Here is a 19,723-nt window from a genome sequence, read left to right as displayed (position 1 = left end):
GGTTCACCACTCTCTGGATGAAGAAGCTTCTCCTCATCAGTTGTCCCTACAAGACCAGTACCTGCTCCCGAGAGCGGAGGACCTTTTTGCCATGCTGGCAGGCGGCAAGCTGTTCACCAAGTTGGACCTCACGGATTACGGAGACGTGGCTCCAGGATGATCAGGGCTGGGAACTCAACATTCAGGGGTATTCAACATTCAGGAAGGATAGAATAAAAGGAAAAGGAGGTGGGGTAGCATTGCTGGTTAAAGAGGAGATTAATGCAATAGTTAGGAAAGACATTAGCTTGGATGATGTGGAATCTATATGGGTAGAGCTGCAGAACACCAAAGGGCAAAAAACGTTAGTAGGAGTTGTGTACAGACCTCCAAACAGTAATAGGGATGTTGGGGAGGGCATCAAACAGGAAATTAGGGGTGCATGCAATAAAGGTGTAGCAGTTATAATGGGTGACTTTAATATGCACATAGATTGGGCTAGCCAAACTGGAAGCAATACGGTGGAGGAGGATTTCCTGGAGTGCATAAGGGATGGTTTTCTAGACCAATATGTTGAGGAACCAACTAGGGGGGAGGCCATCTTAGACTGGGTGTTGTGTAATGAGAGAGGATTAATTAGCAATCTCATTGTGCGAGGCCCCTTGGGGAAGAGTGACCATAATATGGTGGAATTCTGCATTAGGATGGAGAATGAAACAGTAATTTCAGAGACCATGGTCCAGAACTTAAAGAAGGGTAACTTTGAAGGTATGAGGCGTGAATTGGCTAGGATAGATTGGCGAATGATACTTAGGGGGTTGACTGTGGATGGGCAATGGCAGACATTTAGAGACCGCATGGATGAAGTACAACAATTGTACATTCCTGTCTGGCGTAAAAATAAAAAGGTGAAGGTGGCTCAACCGTGGCTATCTAGGGAAATCAGGGATAGTATTAAAGCCAAGGAAGTGGCATACAAATTGGCCAGAAATAGCAGCGAACCTGGGGACTGGGAGAAATTTAGAACTCAGCAGAGGAGGACAAAGGGTTTGATTAGGACAGGGAAAATGGAGTACGAGAAGAAGCTTGCAGGGAACATTAAGGCGGATTGCAAAAGTTTCTATAGGTATGTAAAGAGAAAAAGGTTGGTGAAGACAAACGTAGGTCCCCTGCAGTCAGAATCAGGGGAAGTCATAACGGGGAACAAAGAAATGGCGGATCAATTGAACAAGTACTTTGGTTCGGTATTCACTAAGGAGGATACAAACAACCTTCCGGATATAAAAGGGGTCAGAGGGTCTAGTAAGGAAGAGGAACTGAGGGAAATCTTTATTAGTCGGGAAATTGTGTTGGGGAAATTGATGGGATTGAAGGCAGATAAATCCCCAGGGCCTGATGGCCTGCATCCTAGAGTACTTAAGGAGGTGGCCTTGGAAATAGCGGATGCATTGACAGTCATTTTCCAACATTCCATTGACTCTGGATCAGTTCCTATGGAGTGGAGGGTAGCCAATGTAACCCCACTTTTTAAAAAAGGAGGGAGAGAGAAAACAGGGAATTATAGACCGGTCAGCCTGACCTCAGTAGTGGGTAAAATGATGGAATCAATTATTAAGGATGTCATAGCAGTGCATCTGGAAAATGGTGACATGATAGGTCCAAGTCAGCATGGATTTGTGAAAGGGAAATCATGCTTGACAAATCTTCTGGAATTTTTTGAGGATGTTTCCAGTAAAGTGGACAAAGGAGAACCAGTTGATGTGGTATATTTGGACTTTCAGAAGGCTTTCGACAAGGTCCCACACAAGAGATTAATGTGCAAAATTAAAGCACATGGGATTGGGGGTAGTGTGCTGACGTGGATTGAGAACTGGTTGTCAGACAGGAAGCAAAGAGTAGGAGTAAACGGGTACTTTTCAGAATGGCAGGCAGTGACTAGTGGAGTGCCGCAAGGTTCTGTGCTGGGGCCCCAGCTGTTTACATTGTACATTAATGATTTAGACGAGGGGATTAAATGCAGTATCTCCAAATTTGCGGATGATACTAAGTTGGGTGGCAGTGTGAGCTGCGAGGAGGATGCTATTAGGCTGCAGAGTGACTTGGATAGGTTAGGTGAGTGGGCAAATGCATGGCAGATGAAGTATAATGTGGATAAATGTGAGGTTATCCACTTTGGTGGTAAAAACAGAGAGACAGACTATTATCTGAATGGTGACAGATTAGGAAAAGGGAAGGTGCAACGAGACCTGGGTGTCATGGTACATCAGTCATTGAAGGTTGGCATGCAGGTACAGCAGGCGGTTAAGAAAGCAAATGGCATGTTGGCCTTCATAGCGAGGGGATTTGAATACAGGGGCAGGGAGGTGTTGCTACAGTTGTACAGGGCCTTGGTGAGGCCACACCTGGAGTATTGTGTACAGTTTTGGTCTCCTAACTTGAGGAAGGACATTCTTGCTATTGAGGGAGTGCAGCGAAGGTTCACCAGACTGATTCCCGGGATGGCGGGACTGACCTATCAAGAAAGATTGGATCAATTGGGCTTGTATTCACTGGAGTTCAGAAGAATGAGAGGGGACCTCATAGAAACGTTTAAAATTCTGACGGGTTTAGACAGGTTAGATGCAGAAAGAATGTTCCCAATGTTGGGGAAGTCCAGAACCAGGGGTCACAGTCTGAGGATAAGGGGTAAGCCATTTAGGACCGAGATGAGGAGAAACTTCTTCACCCAGAGAGTGGTGAACCTGTGGAATTCTCTACCACAGAAAGTAGTTGAGGCCAATTCACTAAATATATTCAAAAGGGAGTTAGATGAAGTCCTTACTACTCGGGGGATCAAGGGTTATGGCGAGAAAGCAGGAAGGGGGTACTGAAGTTTCATGTTCAGCCATGAACTCATTGAATGGCGGTGCAGGCTAGAAGGGCTGAATGGCCTGCTCCTGCACCTATTTTCTATGTTTCTATGTTTCTACTTCAGCCTACATGACCCAAGAACTGGCTGACGAATCTAAATTACTGACCACCATCACCACGCAGAAGGACTATTTGTTTACAACAGGTGTCCATTTGGCATTCGATCAGCGGCCACGATTTTTCAAAGAAACATGGAAAGCCTGCTCAAATCCATTCCCGGAACAATAGTATTTCAGGACGACATTCTCATCACAGGTCGTGACACCAAGGAACACCTCCACAACCTGGAGGAGGTGCTACGCCGACTGGACCGGATAGGCCTGCGACTCAAGAAGTCTAAATGTGTGTTTTTGGCTCCTGAGGTTGATTTCCTGGGCAGGAAGGTTGCTGCAGATGGAATTTGGCCTACCGAATCCAAAACGGAGGCGATTCGACGAGCGCCCAGGCCCTGCAACACATCAGAGTTACGTTCATTTATGGGACTCTTGAACTATTTCGGGAACTTTCTGCCGAACTTAAGCACATTGTTGGAGCCGCTACACGTGCTCCTGCATAAGGGTTGCGATTGGTCTTGGGGAGACTGTCAGGAACGGGCTTTCAACCGGGCGCGGAACCTACTTTGTTCAAATAAGTTGTTGACCCTGTACGACCCCCGTAAAAAATTGGTTCTGACGTGTGATGCATTGTCCTATGGGATTGGGTGCGTGTTGCAGCAGGGTAACGCTGAGGGCAAACTACAATCTGTGGCTTATGCCTCCAGGTCGCTCTCTCAAGCTGAACGGGGATATGGGATGGTTGAGAAGGAAGCACTCGCATGTGTCTATAGGATGAAAAAGATGCACCGGTACCTTTTTGGCAGGAGGTTTGAATTAGAAACGGACCACAAGCTGTTAACATCCCTGCTGTCAGACAGCAAGGCTGTCAATGCCAATGCGTCAGCTCGCATACAGCGATGGGCTCTCACGCGTATGACAACACCATCTGGCACCGGCCCGGCACTGAAAACTGCGCTGAAGCGCTCAGCAGGCTTCCACTGGCCACCACTGAGGGGGCAGCGGAGCAAAGCGCTGAGATGGTCATGGCTGTCGATGCCTTTGACAGCGCAGGCTCCCCCATCACAGCCCGCCAGATCAAAATCTGGACTAACAGAGATCCCCTCCTATCCTTGATTAAGAAATGTGTCCTGACTGGGGATTGGGCGCCCGCACACGGAGCATGCCATGAGGAGGTCAGACCGTTTCACAGAAGGATGGATGAGCTCTCCATCCAAGCCGACTGCCTACCATGGGGCAGCCGGGTAGTCATGCCCCAGAGGGGCAGGGAAGCATTCATCAAGGAACTCCACAGCGAGCACCCAGGTATCGTGCTGATGAAGGCCATTGCCCAGTCACATGTGTGGTGGCCGGGAATTGATTCAGACCTGGAACACTGTGTTCGCAGGTGTACGACGTGTGCCCAGCTAGGTAATGCCCCCAGAGAGGCCCCACTCAGCCCGTGGCCCTGGCACACCAGGCCATGGTCACGTGTTCACGTAGACTACGCAGGCCCATTCATGGGAAAAATGTTTCTCATTGTGGTTGATGCGTACTCGAAATGGATCGAGTGCATCATATTGAATTCGCGCACGACATCCACTACTGTGGAGAGTCTGCGTGCGGTCATTGCGACCCACGGCTTGCCGGACATCCTTGTTAGCGATAATGGCCCATGTTTCACAAGCTACGAATTCCGGGAGTTCATGTCGGGTAATGGCATTAACCATGTCAGGACAGCACCGTTCAAGCCAGCCTCCAATGGCCAGGCGGAACATACGGTCCAAATCATAAAACAAGGTATGCTCCGGATTCAAGGACCCTCCCTTCAATGCCACCTATCGCACCTCCTGCTGGCCTATAGGTCCCGACCGCACTCGCTCACGGGGGTCCCGTCCGCGGAGCTACTCCTGAAACGAACACTCAAAACTCGGCTGTCCCTCATTCATCCAGTCCTGTCCGACATTGTTGAGGGCAAGCGCCAGTCCCAAAACGAGTACCATGACCGAAATTCAAGATGTATAGAAATTGATGACCCCGTATTTGTTCTCAATCACGCTTTGCGGCCCAAATGGCTTGAGGGTACTGTAATAGACAAAGAGGGGAATAGTGTCATAGTGGTTAAATTTAACAATGGGCAGATATGCCGCAAGCATCTGGACCAAGTTAAAAAAAAGGTTCAGCATGGACACTGAGGAACCTGAGGAAGATCATGAGATGATATTCATACCACTGCCAGTGAACGAGCAACAAGAACATTCAGCAGCATGCACAGTCCCTGCGGTCAGCCCGGACAGGCCAGAATCACCACAGGTGACAGAGACGCATATCAAGGCTCAACAACCAGAGCCCCAACTGCGGCGCTCCACGAGAGAGCGCAGATCACCCGAGAGACTTAACTTATGATCCCAATAAGATGTTGAGGGGGAGGTGATGTCATGTTACCTTTATGTAACAAAACTGCAATACTGTATATACATAAGAAATGCACACCTTGACCACAGGGGGTGAACTTGTGGGAGACACTCCTCACCTGGTCATTCAGGTGTATAAAGAGAGGTCCTATGCAGGGTCATGACTTCTCGGTCCTGTGAATAAAGGTTCAGGTCACAGAGTGACCTTGTCCACAGAATGTGCCTCGTGTGGGTTTGTGGTATTGTGTAAGGACTTTCCACTTTCCACCAGCCATACAGCAACCAGCTGAGGAACAGGAGGAGAGGAAGAGAAAAGCAGGAGGAAGTCGAGGAAGAGAAAATGAGAATGCAACCCACACAGCCCCTTCTGGCTGGACTGTCCGTGATCGACTCATCTGGCTGCGGCACCAGTAAATGCAACCCCAATTCCACATTCACCAACGGTCCCACACCTTACCTTCCCTCTGACACTGGAGTCCAGCATTCGCTTGGCCACCATACAAAAATAAAAGCCAATACAAAATAAACATTCCAAACCAAATTTATAAATGAAATCATGTCATATTGCATACAAATGTAAACTAATCACATTTGTGCATTCCCTTTGTGCCTGTCTTCCATGTGCCTTTGCTTGTCCTAGTGCTCATAAGCAGTGCTGCTCCAGTGTCTGCAGCATGACTGGTGGAAGGCTGCAGACTTTCGGTGGAAGAGACTGCAGATGGTTTTGGTGGCCAACATTGAGCAGCTCTGGGCCTAGAAGTCCCGGCTGCGGATTGCACTATCTTGGCATGGGCGGAAGCTGTCTGGGCTGGCTGGCTCACAGGCAACAGCAGGGATACTGTGGAGGACGAATGTTGTCATACTAAGAGAGGACAGCAGGTTCGTGCTCCACGGAACAGCTGCCACTCCCTCCCCCTCTGGGGCGGCACCTCAACAATACTAGTAATCTGTTGGAGGATCGCTGGAATGCAAGCCCCTTTGAACGCTGGTAAGCACAGCCATGATAGCAGCAGTCTGAGCTTGAGTGGCAGCAAGCTGACCTTGCATGACTGAACTCTGAGCTTACACTGCAGCACCCAGACATTGGGTGGCTTCTGCTTGTGTTGCAATGGAAGCTGAGACATCGGCCATCAGATGCTGCATTCTGGTTGAGTCCACAAGTGTGCTAATGGAGTTGGCCATCACTACCTTGCTGGAAGGGATCGGTTCCAAGCTCTGTGCAAAGCCCTATGCCAATTTGGTTCCAGACTCCTCCATGCTCCTTGACATTGCACACTGGCTTTTTCGCAGGCCTGCCAGTGCACCAAGCATTTCATTGTGCACACCCATCAACCTTCTTCTATAGCCCGCCCCATCAAAGTGCTCATCTGAGTCCTTTGCAGCAGAAATCACTTGTGACCGTGCCCTCTGGGGAGCTGGCGTCTGTGCTAAACTTACCCCCGCCCTGGCTAAAAGCCATTCGTACCTGGTGTCTCACCATGTGCAGATCCCACGTCTACGCTCTCCTCTAAAGTACGCTGAGTGTCGATATCTGAGCTGGTGGCTGTGAGTGTGAAATAGAGTGATGGTGCTGTGTCTTCAGCATCACTGCCTTCTTCCTCTTCCAGTTCTTGATCCTCCATCACTGCCTGGCCAGGTTGCAGTTATTGGGTATCTGAAAGAAGAAAGGCACAAGGGTAGGGTTGTGGTGAGTGGGTGGCAGGGGGTGAAGCAACAGGTGCATGCTTACACCATCTGCAGCTTGTAAATCAGAAGAGATTATGGGATGAGGAGGAAGTGGGATGTGAGAATGAGGATTAAGTATGAGGATACCGTCATCTTCAATTGTTTCAGCCCCGCCGCTGGCCATGGACTCAGCAATTGCCACTCCAATAATCTCCAGTAGCATCTCCTTCATGGGGGTTAGATCATGCAGGCACGCCTGTCCCCCTGTGGGTAGTTCCTGCTACCTCCGGTTCTGAGCCACCTTGTCTTGCAAGAGAGAGGGAAGTGTGTCAGTGAGTGTGGTGCAACATGTTTGTGTGATGTGCCTGTCATAGTTGAATAGCTGGCAGTATGTGCAAGTTAGGATATGTGGGTCTGAGACTTGCAGCAGTGCTTAGTGTGTGAGGGTGATGTGAAGCTATAAATGTGAAGTACGAGTCCTGACTGATATAGATTGTTGTTAGGTGAGTGATGTGGGTCTGGTGCATTGAGCAATGTGTGAGGCTAGTGGTGCATTTGAAGATGAATTCACTGACCTTGACCATTTGTGTGAGGTCATTAAACTTTTTGTGGCAATTCATCCAGGTCCTTGGGGCTTGACCAGGCATTGACCGCCAGGGATATTTGCTTCTACTGGCTTCTTCTGGTTTGTCTGCAGGGCCTCCTGGCCTCCTGTGGATAGAGGACCTCTCTCATCCTGTCCACCTATTGCACCAAAGCCTGCAGTGCAGAACCTGAGAACCTTAGGGCACCCTCTTTGCCCTGTTGCACCATAATTCAGTGTTCTTCTTGCTCGTACTTGTTTCCACAGCCACTTCAGTACCTGCTCCAGTCGGAATGCACCTCCCCTTTAAGAGTTGCATGCTAGCTTTAAGTTGTGCTAGGCACACACGAACTTGGGTCCCCTGCTAAAACACTGAGGCACTGTACAGTGCATTTAGCACTTCCTCGCCGCTGCAGTCATTTTAATTAGAGGGCAGCTCGAAGTTTGTGTGCTGCCTGCATCGGACTCAGTGGGCGTGGGCTAAAAGAGCATTACTCTACCTACACCTGTGTCATGTATGTACATTCTGTTTGTAGCCACCAGATGGCGTTATTGTTGGAGGCCACTGAGCAGCACGCAGATGGTGCTGCTCAGATACAAAAGGCCAGCCATTTTGAGAGTCTTTGGGTCTAAATAAAGCAGAGCCAATGTTGTACCTTGCTTAGTTAAACAGTACTCAGTTTGAACCTTTATTGCATACATAACATTTGGTGACGAGAAAACAAGAACCTTTGTTTGCATAATGAGCATGATTGGATTTCTAGAGCGATTCCTGGAGGGAGAAGATTGGGCAGACTGTGAGCTGTTTGAACCAGTACTTGGTGGCCAACAAAATGAAGGGGGTCGACGATGCAGATCGGCGCCGGGCCTTGTTCTTCACTGTGTGCGGTTCAAAGATCTACTGTCTGATAAAGAATCTACTTGTGCTTAGTGATTCAAGAATCACTAAGTGCTTAGAGAAAACGTAGGAGGAGTTGTGTACATTGGTATGGGAGCACCTCAAGCCAGACAAAGGCATCATCATCTTGAGATACAGATTTTATACATTCGATTGGAGGGCCAGAGCACGGCAGAATTTGTTGCCGACCTGAGACGTCGAGCGGGACCCTGCAAGTTCGGGACGGTTTTGGCAGACATGCTACGGGACTGCTTTGTTATTGGTATCAACCATGAGGTGATCCTGCGCAAATTTCTGGTGGTGGAGGAGTTGGATTTAAAAAGGGACATCCAGATTGCTCAATCATGTACGATGACGGACAGGAGATTAAAGCAAATATTGGTGAAGATCCGAACCTCGGCAAGTACTATAAATGCGATTGATTCGGCGTTCGGCAGAGCGGCACATGGCAGGGCCTATCCGGCTGCATTCGTAAAACCTGTGGCTGCCCAAAGTCCGCCAGCGGGAATGTATCCGACTTCTCCGTGTTGGCGTTGTGGGGGAAATCATCGGCACCAGCAGTGCCGATTTAAGCAATATAGTTGCAAAGGCTGTCTGAGAGTGGGGCATCTCCAGCGCAAGTGTCCGCAGATGAGCAAGTGAGCTGTGACACACCACGTGGAGGATGAGAGTCAGACTAGCACGGATCCGGATACGCAATCCGAGATGCCAGAGGAGGAAGTGTATGGACTGCACTCCTTCATAACCAAGAGTAAACCAATTTTGATTAATGTGAAGTTTGACGTCGGCCTATATGACATAGGAGTTGGTCAAGATGTCGAAGAGACTTACGTGCATTAACACGCACAAAGAACTGTTTATTTACCACAGGTACCCTTTCGGAATTCCCTTGGCTGCAGCAATATTCCAGAGGAATATGGAAAGTCTACTCAAGTTCGTTCCCAGAACCGTCATGTTCCAAGATGACATCCTGATCACTGGTCGCGACTCCAAGGAACATCTGAACAACCTGGAAGAGGTTCTACTACATTTGGATAGAGTGGGACTCAGACTGAAATACTCGAAGTGCGTCTTTATGGCACCGGAGGTCGAATTCCTCGGGAGGAAAATTGCTGCTGATAGCATCAGACCTACTGACGTGAAAACCAAGGCCATCAAGAATGCACCCAAGCCGCAGAATGTGACGGAGCTGCATTCGTTCCTGGGTCTACTCAACTACTTTGGTAACTTCCTACCTAAATTGAGCACCTTACTAGAACCACTGCACATGCTATTGAGAAAAGGCGACAACTGGGTGTGGGGCGCATTGCAAGACAGCTTTCGAGAAAGCCACCAATTTGCTTTGCTCGAACAAGCTGTTGGTACATTATGACCCATGTAAACGTTTAGTTTTAGCCTGTGACGCATCATCATATCGAATTGGTTGCATACTCCAACAAGCCAATGAGTCGGGGAAACTTCAACCTGTCGCGTATGCATCCAAAAGTTTGTCTAAAGCAGAAAGAGCCTACAGCATGGTAGAAAAAGAAGCTTTAACGTGTGTGTATGCTGTTAAAAAGATTCGGCAATACCTGTTCGATCTGAGGTTCGAATTAGAGACTGATCACAAGCTGCTCATTTCATTGTTTTCTGAGAGCAAAGGTATCAATACCAACGCTTCATCCCGCATCCAAAGGTGGGTGCTGACATTATCTGCTTATGATATGTCATTCACCACAGACCTGGCACAAAGAATTGTGCCGATGTTTTGAGCCGGTTGCAATTGCCCACACCGGAGGTGGAAACGCCACAACTGGTGGATCTAATGTTAATCATGGATGCTTTTGAGAGTGAAGGAACCCCTGCCACGGCTCAACATGCTAAAACCTGGACCAGCCAGGACCCGATTTTATCGGTGGCAAAGGGTTGCATACTCAAAGGGGATTGGTCAGCCATACCTAAGCAAATATGTGAGGAGGCCAAACCGTACATTCATTGCAAGGATGAACTGTCTATTCAAGCAGATTGCATATTGTGGGGCAATCGCTTTGTAATGCCCAAGAAAGGGAGAAAGAAGTTCGTGTGTGAGTTACACAGCACACGTCCTGGTATAGTGATGATGAAGGCCATCGGCAGGTCCCAAATATGGTGGCCAGGAATTGATTCTGAGCTGGAAGCATGCATGCATCAGTGCAACACTTGCATGCAGCTCAGCAAAGCACCAGTGGAATCGCCGCTGAGTCTGTGGTCGTGGCCATCCAAACCTTGGACCAGGATCCATGTAGATTTTGCAGGTCCCTTCCTGGGCAAGATGTTTTTAGTGGTGGCGCACGCTTATTCAAAGTGGATAAAATGCATAATCATGTCATCCAGTACATCCATGGCAACCATAGAGAATCTCAATGTCATGTTCGCGACACATGGTCTGCCTGACATAGTGGTGAGCGACAATGGGTCGTGCTTCACCAGTCAGGAGTTTCAGGAATTTGTGAAATTTTTGGTATAAAACATGTAAGGTCAGCACCGTTCAAGCCTGCGTCCAACGGGCAAGCTGAACGTGCAGTACAAATTATCAAGCAAAGCATGAGGAAAGTAACCTAAGGGTCACTGCAGACCCGCATGTCCTGCATACTGCTGAGTTACAGGACAAGACTCCACACATTGATACGTCCTTACTACACAGTATAAATGCACTCGAGGCCCATGCTTGAGAGAAGGTCAGTCCGTGACCTGTCCTTTATTCCTTAGCACTCAAGTGATGAAGGTGGGTGGAGCTTCCCCTTTTATACCTGAAGGTCCAGGTTAGGAGTGTCTCCCACCTAGTGGTCAGTGTTCTCACAGTGTACAACTTAGGTCAGTTTATACATGGGTTACAATGCTGGTTGAATACATGACATCACCTCCCACCCCAAAGTCTTATTGGGATCACAGGTTGAGTCTCTCTGGTGGTTTACGCTCCCTTGTAGAGCGCCTGAGTTGGGGCTCCGGTTGTTGGGCGCTGGCCTGAGTGTCTGCTGTTTGCAGTGCCTCAGGCCTGTCCGGACTGCCCACAGTGACTGGGCTCTCCTCCCTTTGGTTCCGGTGTTCGGTCACCTGTGGTGGAGTGAACTCTATATAGTGTTCTTCCTCTGCTTCTTCTATGGGGTTGCTGAACCTCCTTTTTGTTTGATCCACATGTTTGCGGCAGATTTGTCCATTGGTAAGTTTAACTACCAGAATCCTATTTCCCTCTTTGGCAACCACAGTGCCTGCGAGCCATTTGGGCCCTGCAGCGTAGTTGAGGACAAAAACAGGATCATTTACATCAATACATCGCGCCCTCGCATTCCTGCCATGGTAGTGATATTGTGACTGGCACCTGCTCTCGACAATTTCTTTCATGGTGGGGTGTATAAGGGATAATTGGGTTTTGAGCGTCCTTTTCATTAGTAGCTCTGCGGGTGGAACCCCTGTGAGCGAGTGTGGTCGGGATCTATAGGCCAACAGGAGGCGTGATAAGCGGGTTTGTAGGGAACCCCCTTGGAATCTGAGCATCCCCTGTTTGATTATCTGCACTGCTCGTTCTGCCTGGCCGTTTGAGGCCGGCTTGAACGGTGCCGTTCTAACATGGTTAATTCCATTGCCTGCCATGAAGTCCTGGAATTCAGTGCTTGTGAAGCACGGGCCATTGTCGCTGACCAAGATGTCCGGTAGACCGTGGGCGGCGAACATTGCCCGTAGACTTTCTATCGTGGCAGAGGATGTGCTTGAATTTAAAATGTCACACTCGATCCATTTGGAGTAGGCGTCTACTACAACCAAAAACATTTTCCCCATGAAAGGACCTGCGTAGTCCACATGGATGCGTGACCAAGGCTTGGCGGGCCATGGCCAGGGGCTAAGGGGGGCTTCCCTGGGCGCATGGCCCAGCTGGGCACACGTGTTGCACCTGCGAACACAAAGTTCCAGATCTGCGTCGATCCCTGGCCACCAAACGTGTGACCTGGCAATTGCCTTCATGGTGACAATGCCCGGGTGCCCATTGTGGAGTTCTCTGATGAACACCTCTCTGCCCATCTGGGGCATGACTACGCGGTTTCCCCACAGTAGGCAATCGGCCTGAATCGAGAGTTCATCCTTGCGCCTGTGAAATGGTTTAAATTTCTCAGGGCATGCCCTGTACGTGGCTGCCCAGTCCCCATTCAGGACACATTTCTTGACTAGAGACAATAGCGGGTCTCTATTTGTCCAGACTTTAATCTGACGAGCTGTCACGGGTGAGCCTTCGCTTCCGAAAGCTTCAACAGCCATGACCATCTCAGCACCATGCTCGGTAGTCCCCTCAGTGGTGGCTAGTGGGAGCCTGCTGAGTGCATCGGCGCAGTTTTCGGTGCCCGGTCTGTGCCGAATTGTGTAGTCATAGGCAGCTAACGTGAGTGCCCACCTCTGTATGCGGGCCGATGCGTTTGCATTTATGGCCTTGTTGTCGGCCAAAAGGGACGTTAGGGGTTTGTGATCTGTCTCCAGCTCAAATTTCCTGCCAAACAGGTACTGGTGCATTTTCTTTACCGCATATACACATGCGAGCGCCTCCTTTTCTACCATCCCGTAGCCCCTTTCTACCTGGGACAGACTCCCGGAGGCATAAGCTACCGGCTGTAACTGATCCTTGGCATTGACATGCTGCAACACACACCCGACACCATAGGACGACACATCGCACATTAACACAAGTTTCTTACATGGGTCATATCGCGTTAACAGATTGTTGGAACATAACAAATTGCGTGCTCTATTAAAATCCCTTTCCTGGCTGTCCCCCCAGACCCATTCGCGACCTTTGCGTAGCAGCACGTGTAGCGGCTCTAGCAGCTTGCTCAATTTGGGAAGAAAGTTACCAAAATAGTTCAGGAGCCCCAGGAACGAACGCAGCTCCGTCGTGTTACGGGGTCTGGGTGCTCTCTGGATCGCTTCCGTCTTGGATGCAGTAGGGCTGATCCCGTCTGCTGCTACCCTCATCCCCAGGAATTCTACCTCTGGAGCTAGGAAGACGCCTTCGCCTTTTTCATTCGCAGACCTACCCGGTCCAGTCTGCATAGCACCTCCTCCAGGTTGTGGAGATGTTCTTCAGTATCGTAACCCGTAATGAGCATGTCGTCCTGAAAAACCACCGTCCCTGGAATCGACTTGAGGAGGCTTTCCATATTTCGTTGGAAGATCGCGGCGGCCGAGCGAATCCCGAATGGACATCTGTTGTACTCAAACAACCCCTTGTGTGTCGTGATGGTGGTCAGCTTCTTCGACTCACTCGCCAGCTCCTGGGTCATGTAAGCTGAGGCCAGGTCCAATTTTGAAAAAAGTTTGCCACCGGATAGCATCGCAAAGAGGTCCTCCGCTCTCGGTAGCGGGTACTGGTCTTGGAGTGACATCCGATTGATGGTGGCCTTGTAATCGCCACATATCCTGACCGACCCATCCGCCTTGAGCACCGGCACAATCGGGCTCGCCCAGTCACTGAATTCGACTGGCGTGATGATGCCTTCCCTCAACAGGCGGTCCAATTCGCCTTCTAGCTTTTCCCACATCACGTACGGCACCGCTCTGGCCTTGTGGTGTACTGGTCTGGCGTCCGGGTTTATGTGAATCACTACCTTGGCCCCCATGAAAGTGCCAATGCCGGGTTGAAATAATGAGTCAAATTTGTCCAGGACCTGTGAGCATGATACTCGCTCCACAGAGGAAATTGCATTGACATCGCCCCATTTCCAGTTCATGACAGCAAGCCAACTCCTCCCCAGTAGTGCTGGACCATCCCCTGGGACAATCCAGAGTGGCAACCTGTTCTCCGAATCTTTGTGGGTCACGACTACCGTGGCGCTGCCTAGCACCGGAATGATCTGCTTTGTGTAAGTCCGTAGCTGTGCGTCAATCGGCGATAATTTTGGCCTCCTGGCCTTGGATGCCCACAACTTTTCGAACTGTTTGATATCCATCAGGGACTGGCTGGCACCCGTGTCTAACTCCATTGATACTGGGATGCCATTGAGGAGCACTTTCATCATTATCGGTGGCGTCCTGGTGTATGAACTGTATACGTGCTCCACATGAACTCGCCGAACGTCAGCTTCCAGCGATTTCCCCCAGTGTCCATTTCTGCAATTTCTGCAGGTATTTTGCTCATCTCTGCAAACTCCGGCTGAATGTATGCCTCCACGCCTCCAGCATGAGTTGCGGTTTGAAACAAAAGGTCCCTTGCCAGTCGATCGTCCCTGACTGCCCTCGTTATTGTCCTTGAGTGCACCATTAACAGGTGTTGGTGGCCCCATTACTGGCCGCATTGTCCCTTGCAATGGCGTGAATCGCTGTTCAGCTTGCCATTGTCTCTGTCGAACTCCCCCTCTGGGTTCGAATACATGTTGGGGCATGCCTGACTGCCCTTGTCTGCCTGGAGAACTGTGTGCTGCTTTAACAATGTTGAATCTCTGTCCCAACCATTCCTTAACACAGTACCTCTCGTCTGTTCTGCTTGTGGCCATGCTTGTGTGGTTTAAATCCCAGTTTCTTGTCGCCATTGATACGTCCTTACTACACAGTATAAATGCACACGAGGCCCATGCTTGAGAGAAGGTCAGTCTGTGACCTGTCCTTTATTCCTTAGCACTCAAGTGATGAAGGTGGGTGGAGCTTCCCCTTTTATACCTGAAGGACCAGGTTAGGAGTGTCTCCCACCTCGTGGTCAGTGTTCTCACGGTGTACAACTTAGGTCAGTTTATACATGGGTTACAATGCTGGTTGAATACATGACACGTCTTGCCTGCTGAACTCATGATGAAAAGAGGTCTTAAGACCAAGCTATCTCTGGTACACCCGGATTTAAATAATCATGTTGAATATTGAAGACAAAGTCAACAAGGTTACCACGATCGCGCAACTATGTCACACGAGATTTCTGTAAATATGTGTTGAACTATGGTCAGGGTCCCAAATGAATCGCTGGTATGGTCATGGCCAAGGAGGGCAACAGATTATTCGTTATTAAGCTCAAAAATGGGAAAACTTGCAGGAAACACATGGATCAGACAAAGCTGAGGCACACAGACGAGCCAGAACAGTCGGACGAAGAAACCATCGATGATCAACCAACCTACCAGAAGTCTTCAGAGGACTCAAGGGTCATCAGTGAACCCGGAATTTCCATCACGGACCTGTTCAATAAAAATGGACTTGCAATTCCTGACATGACCACTGCCACCCCCAACAAGTCAGTTATCCAGCCATCAGCCACAACTGACCCCGCACACTCACTCAAGGCTGGAATGGAACTGAGACGGTCAACCCGGGAGCGCAAAGCACCGGACCGTCTCAACCTGTGAAAGACTGCGATAAGATCTCAGAGGGGGGTATTTTCATGGATGTACATTCTGTTTGTAGCCACCAGATGGTGTCATTGTTGGAGGCCACCGAGCAGCATGCAGATGGTGCTGCTTAGGTATAAAAGGCCAGCCATTTTCAGAGCCATGCACTTTGGGCCTAAATAAAGCAGAACCAAGGTTGTACCTTGCTTAGTTAAACAGTACTCAATTTAAACCTTTATTGCATACATAACAGCCTGATTTCAGGGCTATCGAATTTAGCCCCAGTAGTTGTAATGTGCTTGCCTCTGACCTTTATTGTTGGTAAGAAATTAATGGGAAATTTCAGGGTTTTATCCTTAAATTTTGCAGGAAATCTGTTTTATTCAATTCTCATCCAAAAAAAGTGACATTCAGTAAAAATTGATTTTAAAGATCACTAATTATAAAGGGGGCAAGACAGGTGCTTTGAATTTAGATATTAAATCTCATTTTATTTAAAATCATTCAAATTCATATAAATATTGAGCTTGATATATACGTGTGATCTACAATAATGGTTTCAGACACAGCTGTTTATAATGACTGCATGACTTAAATATAACACTATGGCTGGCAAGGTGTTTAAGCATTGCTCTGAAAAAAATCATATGCATTTTTGTTGCATGTGCATTGTGAATGAACTATTGTATAATGCTTTGTGTGTAAAGTCATTACTTGCTAGCTATTTTTGCTGTGCATACTATTAATTTGGACAGCATCTTTGGAAACGTTGTGTTTCTTCCTTATATAAAAGATGGAGGAAAACATCGAGGTTTGGGTGTTGATTGACAGGGGTGGACTGAGGTAGCTCAGCTTCATGTTTGGTGCATAGCTCAGAAACCTGTCACGACCAGTTCTAGCTAGTTCTGTGCTCTGACTCATTCTGAATGTCAAGATGATGTATTGAACAAAGGAATCTTTTATGTCCAATTGCATTTAAAGTGTAATTTGTGAATAACTGAGATTTACGTTTACTATTATACTGAATTATGTCAAACAATTTTTCTACTCAATGTTACTTTTTCATGACACGTTTGTATTTTTCATATTTTTACAAATTAATGTAAACAAAATACAAACTTATTTCTGCATGTTAATGTGCAGAATAAAGCAAGGAAAAGTGAAGTTTATTTAGAGTTATAGGCCTATAAAATCAGCCATGCAGCGTGAAGTTAACTGGTCTACTAAGTTCCCCAGTATGCGGACAGGAAGCATGTGCACATTTCCGGCAGGAAGTGCACCGCCCACCATATTGAGAAAAGTAAAAATAGGCGTCCTTTACCCATGCCTGAAGCAGGCGTTAAGCCCCAGCATATGCAAATAAGGGGCCTGCTTAAGGCTCACACTTAAAGATTGGTTTGCCCTGAGACTGCTCGCGCAAGGGAAACCAAACCTTGGGATCGCCTGCGGCCTACAAAGTAAGTTTTTTTAGATCTACTTACCTGGATGAGGAGTCACGAGGAGCAGGAGTGCTTCTCCAAACCCCACATTAAACCGCCCTCCCCAGATCACCGCCATTCCTGACCCCTAATCCTGGATCTCTACGATTACCGGGTCAGTGGCATCGATCCCTGACCCCGATCACGCAACTAAAATAGTAGATTATAAGCCGAGAGTAGGTAATGATCAAACTTTATAGTGCTCTAGTTGGACTGTGCCTTAACTACTGCATCCAGTTCTGGTCATCAAGAAATAAGAGAAAGTCAAGCAGTGGAGGCAGCATTGTGAAGTGGCATGATGCTGAATCCCAGTGGTTTGAGAAAAGTCTGGAGACACCTGGACTTTTCAGTCTGAAAAGGAAGTGACTGAGAGGTGACCATTTAGGAGTATTGTTAAGGGTATAGAAAACACAAACCCAAAATATTATTTTATTTGAAGTACAGGATTTGAACTAGTGGACACAGGTTCAAACTAGAAAAGGGTACTTGTAGGAGATATACCAGGAAATTCCTCTTCATACGATTGTGATGAACATATGGAATAAGCTTCCAGAGTAGAGGAGACAAAAGCCCTGGAATATGTATAAAGACAATTAAGATGTAAACAGAAATGTTTCTATAAATTAAAGAAATATAACACTTAAATAAATAGGATTGAATACAAAGAACAACAAAAAAAAACTAAGGCTGCTAACAGACTAACAGAAAAAAGGATTGTAGAAATCTGTGGCAGTAATGGGAAGAGCTTTTTTACTCATGTGAAAACAATCAAAGACTGTATTGGGCCACTAAAAGGTGTTCAAGGACAGGTTACAAATGACTCACTGTGTATGGCGGAAATATTAAATGAGTACTTTGCATCAATATTACCCTTGAAGATGATGCTCAAATATTAGAATTTAATAAAATTAGTTTTACCAATAGTAACATTAACATAGATAAGCATATTGTTTTAGAAAGAATTAAGAACTTAAAGATAGTTAGAGCAACAGGGCCGGATGATATCCATCCAAGGGTCCTCCAGAAAATGGGACATGTGCTGTGTGAGCCCCTGGCCTGTATTTTTAATAGCTCACTGCACTCTCAAATGGTTCTTACAGATTGGAAGGAGGCTAATGTAGTCCCCATTTTTAAAAAAGGTGACAAGGCAGACCCGGGTAACTATAGGCCCATCAGTCTAACATCAGTAATAGGGAAGATGCCTGAACGAATCATAAGGGACGCAATATGTGAATACTTGGATAGGGAGGGACATATTAGGGACATGGCTTCATAAAAAAGAGGTCACGTCTCACAAATGTATTTTTGAAGAAGTTACAAAGTTGGTGGATGAGGGAAGCCCAGTAGACATTGTCTACTTAGATTTCCAAAAAGCTTTTGACAAGGTATCGCATAAGAGGCTTCTCTATAAGACCAGAGCCTCTGGTATTAGTGGAAATATATTGAGCTGGATACAGAACTGGCTGGTAGGACACAGGCAAAGAATAGTTATAGATAGATTTGGATCTGTTTGGAGACCGGTCACCAGTGGTGTCCTGCAGGGATCAGTGTTGGGACCGTTGTTTTTTACTATTTTTATTAATGATCTGGATTCAGAGGTTGGCGGCACAATTTGTGAATTTGCAGATGATACCAAGATCTGTAGAAGAGGCTCAGCTGATTCAGGCAGATCTTAATGTGTTGGGAGACTGGGCTCATAAGTGGAAAATGATGTCTAACTTAGATAAGTGCAGTGTTATGCATGTGGGCAGGGCAAATGCTCAACATTCGTACATCCTCCGTGGAAAGGCATTAAAGATGGTGGAGATAGAAAGAGATTTGGGCATTCTAGTGCATACATCCTTAAAGATACACGAGCAATGCCGTGCAGTGATAGCTAGAGCAAATAGGGTGTTGGGGTGTATCTATAGGACAATTGAGTATAAGACGAGGCGTACTGTTTTGTCCTTGTACAAGACGTTAGGCCGCACTTGGAATACTCTGTTCAGTTTTGGTCTCCTCACATGGTGGGTGATATTGAGCCTCTGGAAAGGGTGCAGAAGAGGGCCACTAGACTAATTCCAAGTCTAAAGCATCTTAGTTATCAAGATAGGTTAAAAGAGTTGGGACTCTTTACCTTAGAGCAGTGTAGACTTAGGGGGATATGATTGAGCTTTATAAGATAATGAAGAGAATAGACAGTGTTCCATCTGACTGTTTATTTCCATTAAATAGGTTAGGCAGGACTATGGTGCAGCATGGTTTTATGAAAGGGAAATCATGTTTGACCAATTTTGCTGGAGTTATTTGAGGATGTAACGAGCAGAGTGGATAAAGGAGAACCAGTTGATGTCATATACTTGGATTTCCAGAAAGCATTCGATAAGGTGCCACACAAAAGGTTACTACACAAGATAAGAGCTCACGGGGTTGGGGGTAATATATTAGCATGGATAGAGGATTGGCTAACTA

At 47.5% G+C, this 19,723-nt stretch overlaps 1 protein-coding gene across 1 annotated transcript in view; it reads left to right on the top strand.

Annotated features, from left to right (window-relative positions):
• LOC139254146 (sodium-driven chloride bicarbonate exchanger-like) overlaps window positions 1-19,723 on the top strand; it is a 319,096-nt gene that overhangs the window by 12,600 nt on the left and 286,773 nt on the right. The window lies entirely within an intron of this gene.

The sequence above is a fragment of the Pristiophorus japonicus genome, chromosome 3 (genome assembly GCF_044704955.1).
Source record: "Pristiophorus japonicus isolate sPriJap1 chromosome 3, sPriJap1.hap1, whole genome shotgun sequence".
Taxonomy (NCBI): Eukaryota; Metazoa; Chordata; class Chondrichthyes; family Pristiophoridae; genus Pristiophorus; species Pristiophorus japonicus.
The sequence above is the reverse complement of the archived record's forward strand: the minus strand, read 5'-3'. Positions and strand labels throughout refer to the sequence as shown.